The sequence below is a fragment of the Lissotriton vulgaris genome, chromosome 5 (assembly GCF_964263255.1).
Source record: "Lissotriton vulgaris chromosome 5, aLisVul1.2, whole genome shotgun sequence".
Lineage (NCBI taxonomy): Eukaryota > Metazoa > Chordata > Amphibia > Caudata > Salamandridae > Lissotriton > Lissotriton vulgaris.
In genome coordinates, this window is record NC_141693.1 from 1907489880 (window position 1) to 1907504516 (window position 14637).

Genomic DNA, 14637 nt, shown 5'->3' on the forward strand with positions numbered 1-14637 from the left:
GACCCCCCAGGTTTTCTGAGGGTGGCTGAGGAGGACCATATGTGCGGAGAAAAAACATTTTTTAAATAATTTTGGGCGGTTAGCTTCCAGTTCGCGTACCGGGTAGCGCTCTTTTGAGCGTAGTTTGTTGAAAATTACAGAAATAAGTTAGAGAAAAGTATTAATTGTGAGTGATCAGATGAAGGGTAGCTCTGAGAAGAGCTTTTGGGTTTATGGTACATTTAGGTACTTATAAGTAGGTACCAATGCACAGTCTTAAATTCAGAATGAAAATTCTGTTGCCCTCATCTGAGAAGTGAACTCCATCTCCTCTGTAGATATCTTGCATGTAGTAACGCAAGTTATTATTGTACAGGGAGCCCATTCCATGGTCTCTCATGAAAGCTGAAACAGATTTGTTTACATGCTTCCTCGCTTTCTCAATTTGTGGACCAAATTGGTTGGACCACCTCCATTTCTGTCTTTGGCATATATTGGAATATACCAAGGCAGTTTGAGGAAAAAGTGCCATTAATTGCTCAAAGGTGTCCTTTAAAAGCATTTCCAGACCTACTCCTGTTAAAGTGCCCAAATCATTACCTCCACAATGCACTATTAACAGGTCAGGTTTTGGCAAATGCATAAAGGTTTTCACCAATGGTATCAATTGGTGACATTTTAATCCTCTTTGGCCCAACCATTTAATTTCCACATCTTGTAAATTGAGGTTGTGTAAATTTCTGTTGTCAGCATACCTTTGAGCCCAGTGGATGTAACTATGTCCAACAATCCAGACGTTAAACATGGTGGGAGAAGGTTGGGCTGCAGTCAGTTGAAGTGAGGTAATGAAAGGGCAGTTGAAACAGTAGGAGTTTGTAAAGAAAAAAAACTGTGGATTTCCAATGCTAATGATTCATTAGCAGTGATTGGTGCATTTCCATTTCTGAAAACAGAAAGTTAGGGTGCATGGATGTGTTCTTGAAAGATGTAATTTCCATGGTCAAGGAAGAAACTTTTAATGAAAGATTGCACTGGATACGCAGGTGCACTGAGAGTTCAGAGTTCAATTGAAACATTGTTGTGTGAATTTGCAAACATGAGAGGTCTTCCAGGAGGTCGTTGCTATGGAAAAAAGGCAGAGAGGGCAGAGGGGGGAAGGGTTTTGATTTGAAAAAAGTGAGGGAAGAGTTATGATTGGCTAATATGAGAGATATGTGAAATGAATATCTGTATTTCTGTGCTTTCAATAGCTGCAGCCTCTGGAGTGCATCCTTTTTCTTCTGCTGAAGACAATTTGGTGTATTTCTGAGATTGTTTTTAAAATCCAAAAAGTATTTGCTAAGGTGAGAAAAGATTTATTTATTTTAGATAGAGAATAGAATGATTTAAGGAGAAAATGATGAAGAAAGCTGTGTTTTAAAACTGTGGCTTTGTCTGTAGTGATATAGAAATAGATTTTGTTACTTTGAGAAATTGTATTTGCATATTCGGTGTAGGATTCTGGCATGCAGTAACTCAAGTTATTGTTGTATATGAAGCGCATTCCATGGTCTCTTATGTAAGCTGAAACAGATATGTTGTTTTTAAAAACCATTTTTGAAATCAATTACATTTCTGGATATGTACTGTTAGAGCTTCATAGGTTGTTTTGGGTCATATTTATAAGGCATTTGAGTGTCTTTGATGTTATTTTTTCATTTTTAAATGGAAAGCATTCCTCATGGGGCAAGTGTCTTGTAAATACGCTCTCACCTGCGCTTGGCAAATTTAGATTTTGATTATGGGAGTTACATAGCCATGTTAATAATGTCGGAAAAATGGTGCTAGGGCATTCTAGAAAACGCTTTCGTGTGTCTCAAGGACATTTTCAGTCATTTCCTCTTGAATGCAGGTATACAATTGATTTATATGCTGTGTTTAAAAACGATTCTTTACTATGATGTTATTTTTTCTCTTTTAAATGGAAAGCGTTCCTCATGGGGCCCTGAGCAGTTCTTAGTCATGTTATCCAATGGGAGGTGGATAACATGGCTAAGAGCATTTGCTGAATAATGCATGAATATCGTTGACTTTTCAGCGTTATTCATGCATTGCGGCCGTTTTTTTTCGCATTTGCGAGCAGTTCTTAGCCATGTTATCCAATGGGAGGTGGATAACATGGCTAAGAGCATTTGCAGGATAATGCATGAATATCGCTGACTTTTCAGCGTGATATTCATGCATTGCTGCCGCTTTTTATCGCTAAGGAGAAAATGATGAAGAAAGCTGTGTTTTTAAACTGTGGCTTTGTCTGTAGTGATATAGAAATAGATTTTGTTACTTTGCGAAATTGTAATTGCATATTCGGTGTAGCATTCTGGCATGCAGTAACACAAGTGTGCTTGGCAAATTTAAATTTTGATTATGGGAGTTACATAGCCATGTTAATAATGTCCAAACAATGGTGCTGAGCAGTTTTTAGCCATGTTATCCAACATGGGCTTCGATTGGATTTCCACAGAGCATATTATGAAGCCCATTATCGCCGCTTTATCAGCCGTTTTCGGACGATAATGCGACGATAATTTTAGTGTTCAGGTTTGATAATATTTCCCTACATTCGCAGGGCTAGGTGATAGGCTGAGACCACCCTGGCATGTAAAATGGTTGCTGTGCACGACAAAATTGTGGCATTGTAAAAAAGGCAAGTTGGCGCAGACATTGTGTCTCAATAAGGATTCATTTATAACAATGTGGCATTTTATCAAGCCTGTGCGCTAAAATTATCGCCGCTTTATCGGCCGAAAACGGCCGATAAAGCGGCGATAATGGGCTTGATAATATGCTCTATGGATTTCCAATCGAAGCACATGCTAGATGTGAAGACATCTAAAATGGGCTTCGATTGGAATTCCACAGAGCATATTATCAAGCCCATTATCGCCGCTTTATCGGCGATAATTTTAGCGCACAGGCTTGATAATATGCCCCAAAATATTTTATCGCACTGAGAAATTGGTGGTCAACACTTCCTGATTTCCTTCGAATCGAACGTTAACAGACGTCACGCAGCAAAAAAAAAAAAAAGCTCACGCACAGCCGCTGGAACACATGTATCAACATATATGAGACTCCTCAGCCACCCTCAGAAAATATAAGGGATTAGGATACGTCTCCCGCACCTCCTTATTCCTAGTAATTTAATTAAAACGAAGCACAAAATGGCGTATTCTCGTGCAGTTTGCGGCCCAGTTCGGTGTTTGGGAAGCGGTTCTATCGTGAAAAATATATTTTTTTTATTTTCCCCAGGGGACCCTTTAAAAATCCCAACAACATTCCTAGGGGGTCAACAGGGGTATACTTTGCCCCCTTTCATTAAATTTCCCCTTCGTTTTTCACCTCTTCTTCTCTCTCGATCTTACCGAGAGATAAGATGGCGGCCGCTCCGGACTGTTCAGAATGTTGACAGACACCGGGGACCCAAGAAGCTTCGCATTGCAAAGTTCCGTTTCGCAGGTGGGAGCGTATTTACAAGAAACTTGCACCATGAAGAACGCTTTCCATTTAAAAAAGAAAAATAACATCATACACAGTCATATGCCTTATAAATATGACCAAAAACAACCTAAGAAGTTTTAGCAGTACATATCCAGAAATGTAATTGATTTCAAATAATGACTTACTTCATTGGTAGGCCTTCACATGTATTATTTCCTTTGTTTTCTTACGTGAAAATCTTATCTGCAACCATGTGTTGGCCTTACCTCAAATAAACAAAACAGGCGATGGACTGAATGAGGATCAATGATACACTTTCACCCCAGTCAAAAGATCTGGGCCTAAATAAACCTGTAGATAGGCCACACTTTATCGTTATTCTGAATTAATCATTTAAAATATTAGGGAGAGATTTATGACTGTTGTATGCCTGTTTTGTAGCACTGTGTGTCATTTTTGTGATGCAGTGCTGGTGCAAAAGATTTGCTATGTTAAATAATAAGTAGGGCATTAAGTTTTTGATGACTGTTATTCATTTACTGTTTGGTAATAGTGGTTATTAACATTTTTTATTATATTTTTCAACAGATTCAACTGCAGATTCTTTCATAGTTTGGAAAATGCCTACAAAAAATAGAATTAGAAAGGCTCGAAAACGTCAAAGACAGCACGGTGATGTTTTACTGCAGCAGTCCTCTTCCCTAAATACTTATCAAAACACCAAGAAAGCTCCGGGTAAGAGCACAAAATCTTTCTTAAAAAATATTTGTAGTAAAAAAAGTATTTATCGCCAAAATGTTTCAGTTCAGAAAAAGAAGAGTAATTTAAATGGAAAGGAAAGACCCATGAAAAATGTTACTGGTAGAGGAAGAGATAACTCTGTGCATGATAGTAGAAGGAAAGAACAGTTTAGGGATATTCTAAAACGAATGTTCCGTAATAGGATAATAGTTAATTTAATAAAAAATATTAAGAAATGCAAACAGAAAGCGGCATTTTATAAGAAGAAGAAAAATGTCGAGAAAATTATTGATCATGCTTTTGAAATTAAGCGAAAGTTGTTTATTTTGGTAATCAATAGAATTAGGAAACTAAGCAAGGTAATTTCTGATTTTAAAACAAACAGTAGATGGAAGAGAGTAGTAAATCGTAGCAACTTTTGTCTAGTTTTTTCCGGAGAATGGATGCATAGTTCAAGTTCTGAGGCATTTTTTAATGAGGAGAGTTATTTTCAGGATAATGATTTGGTGCATGCAGTTGACACCAGTGGTCGAGCTTATGAAGTGAAGGATGGTTGTCCAGTTGAAAAAGAAAAACTTGTGACAACAGAGACAGAAGAGGCGCTAAGTGATGAGGTTTTAGGAAGACGTCCTAAGGCTCCTGTGTACATTTGGAAGTGTAGTTCTATTTGCAGTGTGCGACAGGTTTCCATCAATTTGCTTTGTGATTTTATACGGACATTTAATAAGAAAAGTTTGAAGCAGAAAATGAAGTTGGTGCAAGATTTAGATCCTTGCAGAGTGAGACAAATGACAGGTTTGCGTGGTCATTCACTGGCTTGTCTTTCCAGGAGAGTATGCCAGAGTGTTTTTCATCATTTCAGGATGCTAGCAGTGCATCATAATAAAGTGAGAAAATTAGTGAGAATGTTGTATTATGCAAAGAGTCCAGCAATTATGCTTAAACAATTATGTGCTGCTCTTTTGCATGGTTCTGAAATAGATGTGAAGAATATTTGTGAAGAAATTGAGTTTTGTTACTTTAGTAGTAAAGATGAGAATGTTCAAATTGACCCTGAAGTAGAGAGTAATGTGGAAGATAATGTACAGGTTTACAGTACAGATAATTTTCAGAAGGAAATTGCCACGTTTCAGATGAAATCAAGTGAGAGGCCTAATTTCACTTGTGTTTGTTGTCGACGCACTTATTATAAGAATCAGACTAAGGTAGTGGATTTATATGCAAAAAGTGAAAGGGAAAATAATAGTGAATGGAAGGATTTTGCCACATACTTGATGGTAGAAAATTATTTTGATTTGGGATCGGATCAACGTGTGTGTACTTATTGTTGTAATAAATTAAACCAAAACCAGATGCCTGCTAGGGCAGTTCATAATAATCTTGAATTGGTTGAGATTCCTTCTGAATTGAAGGATTTAAATACTTATGAATCTATTTTGATTCAAAGTATCCATCCCTTTCAGGCTATTGTAAGAATGGAGCCAAAGACAGGGAAGTTGCCTCCAGCAGATTTACAGAGAGGATTAAAGGGAAGAGTTGTTTATTTGCCTTTAGATTTGAATAAAAACATTAACACAATTGGAGTAGAAGAAGTGGAAGAGGAACCTCTGGTTATCTTGGTTAATGGGGTTCCGACAAAGAATAAGAAAATATGGCAAGATTTAGTGGATGTTAGGAAAGTCAAAAAGGCAACAGTGTATTTGAAGAAAAATAATAAGTATTATAAGAATGTGTATGTTGCAGAAGAGGAAGTAAGTGATGAAGAGGATAGCGATTTGTGTGCTGGCCAAATTGAGAAAGTAGAGGCCTCTAAAAGTGAAGAAATATATGAACATTATAGTGTTCATCCTTTGCATTCCAAGGAAGTCATGGGGAATGCTATTGAGTTGTTTCAAATGAAACAAGCCAAAGGGAGTCCCATTAGTGTTTGGGAGGAAAGTTTGGAAGCTCGGTGTTTCCCACAGCTATTTCCCACAGGTCGAGGAGGAAGATATGATGAGCGATCTCATCAAATTCCTGCGTCTGAATACCGGACTTTACGATTGTATGGAGAAGATCCTAGGTTTCGTCAATGCATTCCCTATTTGTTTCATCTCCTGTTTGAAAGCGATCTGTCTGGACTGTCATATGCAGTGAACCACATCTTAAAAAGTGGTATACAGATGCGAAATATCTCGGCAAGAGACTTTATGCATAAAGTCAATGTCCAAGATAGTATTTTGGATTCTCACTTAATTAATCTCATGGCGTGTCAGCGGGGTACTAATGAGTACTGGTATGTATGCTGAGGAATTTAGGAACTCCGACATGGTTCCTCACTCTGAGCTGTGCCGAGTATGGCTGGGAAGACTTACTTGAATTTCTACGAGAAGCAAATGGAAATATTGAAAACATTGAATTCAAGACACCTGGAGAACTGTGTTCTTTGGATCCTGTAAATGTATGCAGGTACTTCAATCATAAATTTGAAGCTATGATGTCTTTCATCACAAATAAGAAGAATCCACCTCTTGGAGAGGTGTTGGATTTCTTCTGGAGAAAGGAGTACCAAGCAAGAGGTGCTCCTCATATACATATGTTGTTGTGGATCAAGGATGCACCTAAATTTGGAACAGATCCCGATCACTTAGTGATGAATTTCATAGAACAGTATTCTACGTGTGCTGTTCCAAACGCAATGGAGAAGAAAAGCCTAAGAGAACAAGTTCTACGTTTCCAAAGCCATCGTTGTGGAAAGTACTGTCGTCGTAAATTCAGAAACAAGGACAAGTTCTACACCAAATGTCGTTTCAACTTTCCACGACCGGTGATTTCTAAAGGAAAAGTTAACAGTTTGATGTCTTCACTACGACATAATGTGACGAGGAAATCACCCAAAAATACATACAATTTGAAAAGGAACGAAGAGTCCAAGTACATCAACGACTACAACCCAGTGATTTTGTCCATGTGGAATGCTAACATGGATATACAGTTTGTGGGTGACAACTGTATGGCTGTGGCTCGGTATGTGACATCTTACATCACCAAAAAAGAAAAGACAGAACTGAAGGATATGTGGGAGGACATTTCCCATGAAAAGAGCCTCAGCAAGAAGTTGTACAGTTTCAGTCTGAAGATGTTGTCGCATCGAGAAATCGGAGCTTACGAATGTTCAGATCGATTGTCTTCAGCAAGTCTCTATGCCAAATCTAGGAGTATCGTTTGGGCGAGTCTTGGTCTTGCTGCAACGCGAAATCGAGTTCTAAAACCTGTCCGGGAAATTGAGTATTTGGCGGAAAAGGAGCCAAACAGTACCGACATTTTGAAGACCAACATGTTGGATACATATTATCCAAATCGAAGCAGTCACCTTGAGAATGTTTGTCTATATGAGGTTCTCCAAAATTATATATTCAAGAGGAACATCAAAGAAGATATTGAGAAAGGAGTGTATGCTGTAATTGGAAGTGAGGGATGCCTGGTCAAGCAAAGAAAATGCCAATTAGTAAACCATCGAAAATTGAGTGGTGAATCTCCAGAAAAAAAGGAGTTTTTCTATTTAGCACTTTTGCAACTTTTCAAGCCTTGGCGTGCAGAAGAGGAACTGCTTGGAGATTTCCTCTGTTACGAAGACTCTTTTAATGCAGCCAAGGAGTCCATAGAATGTCCTGCTTTTCCTAAATATCAAGAAATGCTAACTTTGGAAATTGAGCAGGAAGCAACGATTGCAGCCGAGATTGCCAGAGACAGTTCTCAGGACAGTCAGAGTTCTGTTTCATTGAGTCAAGATCCACTTGGAGGACCTATTATCGAAAATGAAGCTGCCACTGCTATGAATGAAGTGGAAAGAGCCATGGCACATGCTCAGGAGGATTCAGTTAACTTAGAAGACTTGGAAAAACAACTCAACGTTGAGCAGAGGAAAATATATGATGAAGTTACCAAGGAAATTGAGCACGGATTAAGTCATGAGAAGAACGAGTGCTCATGTACATCGTTGAAGCCTGTCCGACTGTACGTGAGTGGAGAAGCGGGAACTGGAAAAAGTTTCCTCATTAAAGCAATTTCTTGTTATTTGCAGGAAAGGACTGAGTCATCGCTGTCTTGTGTTGTCACCGCTCCTACTGGACTGGCAGCACATAACATTAAAGGTATTACTTTGCATCGTCTACTGATGCTGCCGGTGGAGCATGACAACAAATTACAATACAACAAGTTATCTGGGGATGCTTGCTGTGAAGTTTCAAGAGTCTTGAGGAAAATGAAACTACTTATCATTGACGAAGTAAGCATGGTTTCCAATGTCATGCTTGCCTTTGTGCATTTGAGAATGCAAGAAGTACTTAAAACTGAATATGATGTGTTATTTGGTGGCAAACACATCATTGTTTTCGGAGATCTTCTGCAGCTGACACCAGTAAAAGGTCAACCTGTGTTCAAAATACTCACGCATGAAGATACCAGGAAGTGCCTAGGGAGCATTGGCAACGTCAATATATGGTTAAACTTCAATTATGCTGAACTGCATGAAAATATGCGTCAGGCAAAGGATGAAGATTACAAGAATATTCTACAAGATATTAGAATTGGAAAAGTGACCGAGCATGGGAAAGAAGCTTTAAATGCACGATTACTGTCAAATTTATATCCCAAACAAGAGATTGTGCCTGAGAATATTTTTCAGAAAATTACTGAGAAGAAATCCGGGCTATGTCTCATGCCAACTCTTGCAGAATGTGCCATCTTCAACAACAAAATGTTGAATTTAGAAAAGCAAGAGATTGTGAAACTTGAAGCTATCGACAAATTAGAGCATATGGGATCAACAATTATTTTGTCAGACAATTTGAAATCAAAATTGGATTCATTAGAGAAGACTATATCTAAAACAGCGGGTTTTGAAAAGACTTTGAATGTGTGTTTAAATTGCCGAATCATTTTGAGAAGGAATTTACATGTAGAAAGAGGTCTGGTAAATGGATCAATGGGTAATGTTGTTGATTTTGAGAAATACAGAAATAGAGATGGAATAGAATTTTTAAGAATTAAATTTGATGGCATTGAGGAAGTACAGCAAATTGGTCGTTGTTCTGCTAGGTTTTTGCTTGTTAAAGACTTATATGTTCGCCGTAAACAGTTTCCTGTTTGCTTGGCATATGCGGTGACAATCCATAAATCGCAAGGTGTAGACTGTGCATTGGTGAATATTGGCAGTTCTGTGTTCAAGGAGGGTATGGCATATGTGGCATTGTCACGAGTTAGAACTTTATCGGGATTGTACTTGATTGACTGTGATGTCACAAACATTTGTGCGGATCTAGATTGTGTTAAGGAATACAATAGGTTAAGAAGAGAGTATGCGCCACATTTGCCTCAATATCCTTTGTTTGAGAAACGTGTGGTAGGCCAGAAACGTAGAAATATCAGTAATAGTAGGGAGGTTGTTGCAAAAAGACTAAAAGTCAATGAACCGAAAATTGTTAGCAGAAAGAAAGTGGATTCTGTTGAAGATGTTGTCGGTTTTCAATTTGAAAACAGTTCTGGTGTCAACTGCTATGCAAATGTAGTGGTTAATGTTCTCTTTTCACTAGAGAGTTTAAAAGAACAGATTCTGTTGAATTCAGAACAAATTTTATGCTGTTTGTTGAATTCTGTTTTCGAGAAATGTAGCACTGATCGAACAAAAGTAGAAAGTGTGTCTGAAGTTCGTTATCTGTTAGATGAATGTTCAGGTCAAACAGACTTCTCTGAAAATAATCAGCAAGATTGTCAGGAGTTTTTAATGTATATGCTTGATGTATTGCAAGATGAGGGTGTAGATGTAGATCACCTGTTTGGGCTTTCTTATCAATGGCAGCATGACTGCGAGAACTGTATGGTATCAAGTACTACTAGTGTAGACTCAGAAAGATTTATATATTTAACTTTGCCAGACAGTAAATCAGTGTCCTTTAATAAGCTAGTAAATGCAGCGGATCACAACATGGAGTGTAGCCAATGTAAATGTGATATGATGTCAACATTATTTATACGTAGATATGGCCAGTATGTAATTTTAATGATCCAACGATGTAGGCCTGATGGATCAAAATTGTCAACTTTAATAAAAAAATGTGTGGCTTCTCAGCTGTCAATATCAGGGAGGACTTTTGTAACTGTAGCAATTATCTATCACGATGGTCCATCAACAACATCAGGACATTATACAGCTTACTTAAAGTCTCGAAACGGCTGGTCATTCTGCAATGATTCCGTTGTAACTTTCAAAAAAAAATTGCCGTTTGACCTTAAAAAATCTTACCTGGTGTTTTTAAAACCAAAATTTTAAGTAGAGGGAATGTAAGTCTGCAATGCTGTCTAGATTAAAAATCCAACTATATAAACCTGATGCAAGTAAGTCTGCTTCATAGTAAGCAGTATCAGTGTCATAGGAAAAGGAGAACATGAGTGACAAAGAAGAGTAAGATATTAGTAGTCCAGGATTGTGAAAATAATCTCAAATATTTTCTTTTTGAAAGTTGCGAAAATAGAAAATGTCGGGATTTGATTGGAAGAATTACAAGACTTGCGAATCGCGGCAACATGATTTGGCCTAGTGGAAACATGTGATAGAATGAGAGAAGTCTTTTTTTCTATGTAACATATTTTACGTATCGATGGAGGTTTTCTTTCAGAAAGTGGCGGGCTGAAAATATTTATAGCACAACAGAGTGGATGCTGTTCATAGGAGATCCTTCGACGTCATTGAAAGTAAGTTAATTTTAAGGAGTTTTGAAATCAGATTTCTTAGGTTGTATGGGTTTTTTAAACACAGTCATTTTGATTGTGTTTTTTTTCCCCGCTGTTACATGATGAATATCTTCAAGTCACTGATTTAAGTGAAATTTGATACATTCTGAGAACAGCAAAAATAAACCATTTAACATGTATAATTAATGTTATGCTTTTTGTACTTATGATATACATTTAGAAATGTGAGGTAGATATGGAGAAGCTGAGTCTTCTGTAAGTGTCAATTTTAATGCTTACAGTGCTGTACTTCTGGGTACTGTTTTTTTTTTTTTAAAAAGAAATAGGCCTCACCTCAAAGAAAGCTCTTGAAAGCACACATCTTATTTGCATCCTAAAACAATCATTTTAAATGTTAGACACAATTTTATGATGGTTTTACATCTCTTTTGCGCTGTTATTGCATCACTATTGTGAGACATAAGCAATGCAAAAGAAGCATCATATTTCAAAATAGGCCTCATTTCATCAGCATGAAGATACTGTTTGTTTAAAATAAATATATTTAGGATTGTGTAGGGGTCGTAGAGAAGTAGAGGTTTCTGTAAGTGTCAAAGTTGTTTAAAAACTGTTTCTTCTTGAACCTTTTCCCTTCTTTTTTCTAATTTTTAAATACATGTTTTAATATTTTTGGAAATGTTTGTTCTCTCTTTTACAGATTGAATGTATGAAAAATTTTCTTTAAAAATTAACAAGAATTATAAGGTAAATGTTTTCTACTTTTTTAACCTGCATTCCACTGCTGATGATGTCACTGACTATGTTATGAATGATGTAATAAGTGGGCATGTTTTACTGCAATGGTAGGTCTTCACATCTATTATCTCGTCTGTATTCTTCAACAACCATAAATTTGATATGCAACCCAGAGTACGGTTCACCTTAAACAAACTTTTAGAGAGGACACACCTTATCGTCACCCTCAATCAATCATTTAATCTATCACATTTAACAATTAACATCTATTAGTTCTACTGCTTCATTTCTTTAATCTTTACTTTCCTGTGTTTGCTACTTCTCTCCTTTCTTTCTCTATTACTTAATTTTTCTACTCCTTCCAGTATTTTTCTCACTCCCTCTCTTCTCATACTTCTTCATTATTATTCACTAATTCTGTCTCTATTAATGTTACTGTTTCTGAATGATCTCCAAAAATTTTTACAACAAGAACAGTAAGTATAAGGATAGGAAAAGACATTTATGTTACAAGAAAGACAGCTATAGGAAGTAAACAAAAAAAACTGTTACTCGCAATCCACTGCTGATGATGTCACTGACCATGTCAAAAATAATGTAATATATGACATGATCAGAAGTGAATTGCGGGTAACAGTATCTTTTCTTTACTCCCTATAGCTGTCTTTTTTGTAACATAACTGTCTGTTTCCTTTCCTTATACTTACTGTTCCTTTTTTTAAAAAAAAATGCTTTGGTTCGCTCAAAGTTCGCGTACCGGAGTGCGAACTGGGAGCGAACTAATAGAAATAGAGCTTGGCAGAGTTCAAAGAATTCTACCAATTTTTTTTTAATAATGGGGAGGTAGAACTTTTTTTTTTCTTTTTGTTGTTGTAAATTTTTTTTATTAGTTTTCTGAACATTTTTTATATTTTTTTGTTTTTTTCTGAACATTTTGTATTTTTTTTTATTTTTGGGGGGGAGGGGGGAAACAAAAATGATTCATCGAAGAGGGCTCAACAGGAGCAACAAAAAAAAGAAGAATTTATTTTTTGGGGCGTTTTGGGCACACATGATTGTTGATGGCTCTCATTATAAGGGTAATGCTACTTTCGCGGTAGCAAAGTGTCTGGTTGCACCACACACAGACTTGCTTCACTTCCCCCATGTTGATTTGGATGTTCGGGATCACCTCCCTCGCCTCCGGTCCCGATACCTCCTGAACAACAGATCTTCTTGCCGTTTCTGGGGGATTTTGTTGTTGGTCGCGAAGCTGGGCATTACTGTAATTGTTAGGGTGCCACCGACTCATGTGCCTGTGCATTGTATAATTCCCATAGCTGTACTTTTTGTCAGTGCCCCTTGAAAGACGTTCGCCGCAAATACGGCAAAAGACGTATCTGGCATTGACTTTTTTTTGGTCAGCTGGAAATTTAAAAAATTGCCAGATGTAATTTTCTTTCCTGTTATATCTCCTGGGCTCTTCTGGCAAAAACTCAGAATGTTCTTCCTCTTATTCCTCTTCTTGATTTTCCACCTCTTCTATAAGTACTGAAGCAGGTGGTCCTTTCTTCCCATGAGGAGGTGGAGGAGGTGGTGGGGGCACACTGGCTGAAGCAACCATTGAAGCCATTGCTGAAGAATCAAAAAGGGTCTTTCTCTCACCAAGATGAAAGTCAGAGTGAGGAAAGAAGGAGGGGTTTTCATCATTTGGGAGAAGGAAAAATTCTAAACCAATGAAAAGTGTTAATTTTATATCACATGACCAAGTATTACATCATTAGGAAACCAAAAGTGAAATGAACCAATGAAAAGTGTTATTATCGAGTCACATGACCTGCTGTGTTTACGTTTCGCGCTTTGCTTCGTTTTCCGGTCCACTTCCGGGTCCGCTAACTTGGCGCGTCCAATGACGTATTACGCGATAACGCAAAACGTCATGCGAACGTAACAGTTACGCTAAAGGAACGATTACCGGTTCGCGTACTAAGCCGCGGCTTTAAATTGAGCTAACGGGAAGCTGACCGGTTCGCAGACTGGGAGCGAAACAAAAAAAAATGTTTTAAAAAAATTGTCTAAAGAACATGAAAAATATATTTCAAGATTTAAAGAAGAATATATTTTACAGCTACAGATATTAGCTTTTAAAAAACCATTGAAATTCAATGAAAAAACCATAGGTTATAGTCCATATATAGTTAGGAATTTGCATTTACAAAACCTTGAAAATTCAATGAAAAAGCCATAGGTTATAGTCCATATATAGTTAGGAATTTGCATTTACAAAACCTTATTTTACTCGCATAAAACCATTGAAATTCCATATATAGTTAGATGCGCTAACTATATATCGCACACCCGCAATCCACTGCTGATGATGTCACATATTACATCATTCATGACATGGCCAGTGACATCACTGATGACATCACTGATGACATCTCAAATGACATCACTGATGACATTACTGATGACAACTCAAATGACATCACTGATGACATCTCAAATGACATCACTGATGACATCACTGATGACAACTCAAATGACATCACTGATGACATCTCATTTGACATCACTGATCACATCACTCATGTGATAATACAATGAACCTCTTCAGACTCTAATATAACCTTACATACACTCAGTATAAACAGACACTCACAGACTGTCACTCATCCATGGAGTTACTCACACACCTAGTCAGTCATGCAAAGAATCAATCACACCTCCATTTCTTCAACTATACAGTTATACACACCTTACTTATTCAAACATATTCTAACACATATTTACTCTCTTATACAATCCCTGATACAAGCTCACAGTGATCGATACAGCCACTCACACATTCACTGGCTCTTATCCACAGTTATTTATATATGTCAACTCTCACATGTATTGTGTTTTACATACGTACTTACTTGCACATGTAGCACTGAGATATCCATTCACTCACCAACACACCCATGCACAGTCAACCGCCCATATAGCTGT

The 14637-nt window shown here is 37.3% G+C and overlaps 1 protein-coding gene across 1 annotated transcript in view; it reads right to left on the reverse strand.

Annotated features, from left to right (window-relative positions):
- Positions 1-14637, reverse strand: part of LOC147717692 (butyrophilin subfamily 2 member A1-like) — a 142253-nt gene that overhangs the window by 110357 nt on the left and 17259 nt on the right. The gene's annotated exons all lie outside the window — the stretch shown is intronic.